The following is a 6,446-nucleotide window of genomic DNA, read 5'->3' as shown; positions in this document are numbered from 1 at the left end:
AGAACCAGAAGGTCCTTTACGCGACCTGCATGTTCCAAGAGGCAGCTTCGTCTTGGTGGAAGCTTCAAACGAAAACATTGGGGCGAGAAGTTGCTCTCCACAGGACCTGGGAGGAGCTGAAAGAGATGATGATGAAAAAGTTCTGCTCTCGCGCAGAAATTCAGAGTCTGCAACAGGAATTCTGGAACCACACCATGGTAGGAACGGATATCGACGCCTACAACAACCGGTTCAACGAGCTTTGCCAGTTGGTGCCAGACATGGCAAACACGGAGGAAAAGAAGATCGAGAGGTATATCTTTGGGTTACCTCCTGTTGTTAGGGTTCCGCTCAACGCCGCAGCGCCTCCAACCTTTGATGAGGCGGTAGCGCGGGCCATCACCCTTACAAGGGATACGGTCCGTGCGGGTATGTTGACTACGCGCGGAATCGAGCAGCGAACCTCTGATCCCAAGAGGAAATGGAACTCTCACCACCGAGGGTCCGACTCCAAGCAGCCACCGTTCAAGAAGCAGGAGAGCGCAAGGGCTTACACGATCCAAGCCGCGGAACCATCAAGGAAAGGATACAGCAGGCCTCGCCCATGGTGCAGCAAATGCAAGTATCACCACGAGGGTGAATGCGCAAGAATTGAATGCGCCAAATGTGGCAGACCAGGGCACAAGGCGATGAATTGCCGTATCAGAGAAGCTGGAGCGAGCGACAACTGCTACGCATGCGGGAAGCCGGGGCATTTTAGTCGGGATTGCCCGCAAAAGGGAAACCAAGCTCGCGGGAGAGCTTTTGTGATCGGCGCAGGCGAAGCTAAAGAAGAGCCGAATGTGGTAACCGGTACGTTTTTGCTTAACGGCCATTTTGCATCTGTCTTATTTGATACTGGCGCTGACCTAAGTTTTATATCCACTGAGTTTAAAGACTCCCTAGGCTTAGCGACCAGTAGGCTAGACACACCTTATACTATAGAACTAGCCAATGGTAGGCAGTTATGCGCGAACGAAAGAACTGAACAATGTGTAATAGTCATGGGAGGTCACGGGTTCAATATTAACTTGTTGCCAATAGACTTGGGAAGTTTTGACATTGTGATAGGTATGGATTGGTTAGTCGAGAACCACGCGGAAGTTATTTGCCATGAGAAGCAGGTTCGGATCCCACTGCTGAACGGAGAAACCTTGGTGATTCAAGGGGAAAGAAGGGGAATTGCGACGAAACTGATTTCGTGCCTAAAGGCGCGCAAGTGCCTAAGGAAAGGGTGCTACGCCTTCCTGGCGCATGTAGTAGAGAAGAAAGGAGATGAGCGAAGAATTGAAGACTTACCAGTAGTACGCGAATTTCCAGAAGTTTTTCCTGAAGATTTGCCCGGATTACCGCCGCCGCGACAAGTCGAGTTTCGTATTGATTTAGTCCCAGGAACTGCGCCAGTAGCTCGAGCGCCTTATCGACTAGCTCCATCTGAGATGCAAGAGCTATCCAATCAGTTACAGGAACTATTGGATAAGGGTTTCATACGCCCAAGCTTTTCACCTTGGGGAGCTCCAGTACTGTTTGTTAAGAAGAAGGATGGTTCGTTCAGAATGTGTATTGACTACAGGGAGCTGAATAAGCTGACAGTCAAGAATCGGTACCCCTTACCGAGGATTGACGACTTATTTGACCAGTTGCAGGGATCCAGTTATTATTCGAAGATAGATCTACGGTCAGGATACCACCAACTTAGGGTCCATGAGGAAGATGTGCCGAAAACAGCCTTCCGAACTAGATACGGCCATTATGAGTTCTTAGTGATGCCTTTCGGGCTAACTAATGCGCCGGCTGTATTCATGGATCTGATGAACCGCGTGTGCAAACCATATTTGGACAAGTTTGTGATTGTATTTATAGATGATATTCTGATTTACTCTCGGACCAAGGCCGAGCATGAGCAACACCTGAGATTGATTTTGGAATTGTTGAGGAAAGAAAAGTTGTATGCGAAGTTTTCCAAGTGCGAGTTTTGGCTTAGAGAAGTTCACTTTCTCGGTCACGTTGTAAACGAGAAAGGAATACACGTTGATCCTTCCAAGGTCAAGGCCATCAAAAACTGGGAAGCGCCAAAAACCCCAACTGAGGTGAGGCAATTCCTAGGGCTAGCTGGCTACTATCGACGCTTCATTGAGAACTTCTCCAAGATAGCTCTACCTCTGACCGCGCTAACTCAGAAAGACAAGAAGTTTGTTTGGGGCGAAAATCAGGAAGCGTCATTTCAATTGTTGAAACGAAAGTTATGTAGTGCGCCAATTTTGTCTCTGCCCGAGGGGACGGATGACATCGTCGTTTACTGCGACGCTTCACATCAGGGACTCGGATGTGTCCTTATGCAGCGAGACAAAGTCATAGCGTATGCCTCGCGCCAACTCAAGACCAATGAAAAGAACTACACAACGCATGATCTGGAACTTGGAGCGGTTGTCTTCGCGCTAAAGATTTGGCGCCATTACCTCTATGGTACAAAGTGTATAATCTTTACGGATCACAAGAGCCTTCAACATATATTTGATCAAAAGGATTTAAACATGAGGCAACGAAGATGGGTTGAATTGTTGAATGATTATGATTGTGAAATAAAGTATCACCCTGGAAAGGCGAATGTGGTAGCAGACGCGCTAAGTAGGAAGGAGCGAATAAAAACGCTACGAGTCAAGGCTCTAAAGTTGACCATTCGCGCAGATCTCTCTACCCGCATCCGAGACGCTCAGCAAGAAGCCTTGAAACCAGAGTTTGCTAAAAACGAATCCCTTGGGGGTATGATTAAGAGTTTGGAACTTAAAGAGAACGGCAATCTATATTTCGCTAACCGCATATGGGTCCCTCTCAAGGGAGGATTGCGTGAACAAGTATTGAACGAGGCTCACAAGACGCGGTATTCCGTACATCCTGGCGCAGACAAGATGTACCAAGATGTTAAAGCGCTGTATTGGTGGCCCAATCTTAAAGGCGCCATCGCGACGTATGTCAGTAAGTGCCTGACGTGTTCGAAGGTAAAGGCTGAATACCAGAAACCGTCGGGGTTACTTCAGCAGCCAGAAATTCCCATGTGGAAGTGGGAACAAATCTCTATGGACTTCATCACCAAACTGCCAAGGACACCTGGGGGTTACGACACAATCTGGGTTATTATAGATCGGCTAACTAAGTCAGCGCACTTCCTGCCGATCAAGGAAATCGATAAGATGGAAAAGTTAGCCCAATTGTATATTCGAGAAGTAGTTTCAAAACATGGAGTCCCGGTGTCCATCATTTCTGATAGAGATAGTCGGTTCACCTCAAGGTTTTGGAGATCGTTACAAGGGGCTTTAGGTACTTGTCTGGACATGAGTACGGCTTATCATCCCCAAACGGATGGGCAAAGCGAGCGAACAATCCAGACATTGGAAGATATGCTACGCGCGTGCGCAATCGATTTCGGAGGTAGCTGGGATACTCATCTCCCATTGGTTGAATTTTCTTACAACAACAGTTATCACACAAGCCTCAAGGCTGCGCCGTTTGAAGCTTTGTATGGGCGCAAGTGTAGATCCCCACTGTGCTGGGCTGAAGTGGGTGACAAGCAAATGACTGGTCCAGAATTGATCCAAGAAACAACAGACAAGATTTTTCAGATACGGGATCGCCTTAAGACAGCGCGTGACAGACAGAAGAGCTACGCAGATGTGCGAAGGAAACCATTGGAGTTTCAAGTAGGGGATAAAGTACTTTTGAAAGTCTCTCCATGGAAAGGAGTCCCCCGTTTCGGCAAGCGAGGAAAGTTAAATCCGCGCTACATTGGACCATTTGAGATCCTGGAAAGGATCGGTCCGGTTGCTTATAAACTCCGTTTACCCGCCGAACTCAGTGGAGTTCATGATGCGTTCCATGTGTCCAACCTCAAAAAGTGCTTATCTGAAGAAACGTTGATTTTGCCATTGGAAGAGATTCACATCGACAAACAACTGCACTTCGTAGAAGAGCCTATAGCCGTAACCGATTGGAAAGAACAAAAGTTGCGCAGAAGTCGAATCAAGTTAGTAAAGGTTCAATGGAACTCAAGGCGTGGGCCTGAATTTACTTGGGAAAGAGAAGATCAAATGCGCCAGAAATACCCACACCTCTTTCAGAACATGGCTTCTGCCAGCGACGTCTCCTAAATTTCGGGACGAAATTCTCTTAACAGGGGGAGAATGTGACGCCCGGTAATTTCCCAACCCTATAAACTAAGTAATCAACCTAATAATTAGGTGATTGTAAATATTAAGCGCACTATGTTAGAATCAGCGGGGGGTGTTACAGCGGGCACGTTATATGCGCCCTGCGCGAGCGCGCTATGTTAGTCAGCGCGGGCATGTTATGTGCGCCCTGCGCGAGCGCGCTATGTTAGAATCAGCGCGGGTATATGTTATGTGCGCCCTGCGCGAGCGCGCTATGTTAGAATCAGCGCGGGTATATGTTATGTGCGCCCTGCGCGAGCGCGCTATGTTAGAATCAGCGCGGGTATATGTTATGTGCGCCCTGCGCGAGCGCGCTATGTTAGAATCAGCGCGGGTATTTGTTATGTGCACCCTGCGCGAGCGCGCCATGATAAGAACCAGCGTGGGCATATGTTATATGCGCCATGCGCGAGTGTATTGGTTTTATGTTTCTATAACTTAATGTTGTCTAATGGGTTGACCGTCTCGCATGATGCTAAGGCGGGTGCATCCCAAATCGTTTATGCGCGTGCGGAAAGGGAACTAACCTCCCCCCATGGCGGGAACATTGAGAGCTAGTTTGTCTGAAGCTCCGAGATGGAATTGACTTCAACATAACTGATCACTATGTTGAAATACCAAGACCACCTGGAGAATCTACAAATGAAACTCAATGTCCCTGACTGCGAGAAGGTTACGCACCTACCCGCAGCAAAGAAATGTCCTTCACGCAGAAAGCTATGCGCACAAAGTAATACGCGCAGAACACTTAGTCTATTCTCCGGATGTAAGGAGATTACTCCCGCCCAAAAGGAAACAGTAGCGTGTTTCAGAGATTTTCCACTTTTTACTGTACACTGACAAAAGTATCTGAAAAAGCACACTGTAACATGAAAAGTCAACTGTCAGCCACCCTACTCCCACCAACCACAGACCTGCACGTCCTGTCCAAATCAAATCAAAATCTTTTATCCACTACTCCACTTTTAAATAAATAATAATAATTTCCATACTTTATCATCATTACACCTAGATATGAAAAGATTTCGATCCCCTAAAGCAAGGGATTGTGTTTCCTTGAGTTTGCCTATAAATATGTAACCTAAATTATCACCCAAAGCACACTTCAAACTTCTCTCTTAAGAACTGCAAACTTGCACTAATCATCTCCCAAGCATCCGTTATTTTCATTTCCGATCCTGTTACTAGGTAAGCCGAGAATATAACCTTGAGATCTACTTTCCAACCCTTATATTCTCCTATTTCTTGATCTTAATATATATACTTCTTGTTATTTAATCGTATTCTAGACCTTCAATTCCGAGGCCAACACCAAGAAAACCCGAATCTCGATTAATCCCTTAACAAGAACCACAGGTGAGTCTCACAGCCCCTATTTTCACTACTTTTAAACTGTTTTCGGGGCAGGGACACGTACTTAAATAATGTTTTATCATGGTATACTTACAAGCTATGCAAACGATTATGTGTTTAAATTATGTCTCATGATGAGCAATGCGAACGGTTATCTATGGTTTTCGATGTATGTGCGCTAGAATTCGAGTAAGTGATCACTTTACCATTGGAACTCTAAGGGTAGGGACTGCTGGTTTGATCCACCCACTCGTAGGGGTCGCACCTCTTTGCATGGACGAGTGCCTAGTATGGTCATGGGGCAGTACTATGGGTTTGAGCCCGCTCGTAGGGGTCGCGCCTCTTTGCATGGACGAGCGCCTTGTTTTCCGGCACAACGTCCGCGCGTAACCCGCGGGACGGTATTATTGATTAGCTCGTAGGGGCAACGCCTCTTTGCATAGACGAGCACGGTTTTTTTTCAGAAATGTCCACGCGTAACCCGCGGGACGACATTACATTATTTAGCTCGTAGTGGTAGCGCCACTTTGCAGGGACGAGCACGTTTTCCAGAAACGTTCGCGCGTAACCCGTGGGACGGTATTACTTATTTCGCCCGTAGTGGCAGCGCTACTTACACAGACGAGCACGGTTCCCCGTAATGTTCGCGCGTAGCCCGCGGAACGATTTTTATCAGAAATATGTGTCAGATCTATGTTTCATACGGATTATCAAGTATATGTTTAGACATGAAATCAGAAATGTGTTTCAATATGATTTTTATCAAGACTATGATGCAATGCGATTTATCAAGTTACTAAAACTTGTGAACTCACTCAGTTTATACTGATTCAAATGTTTTACGTGTCTTTCAGGAAATAACTAGGTAGC

The sequence above is a fragment of the Bidens hawaiensis genome, unplaced genomic scaffold (assembly GCF_021521415.1).
Source record: "Bidens hawaiensis isolate Kalapana, Puna unplaced genomic scaffold, B.hawaiensis_p1.1 tig00026016_1, whole genome shotgun sequence".
NCBI lineage: Eukaryota > Viridiplantae > Streptophyta > Magnoliopsida > Asterales > Asteraceae > Bidens > Bidens hawaiensis.
Note: the sequence above shows the minus strand (reverse complement) of the source record.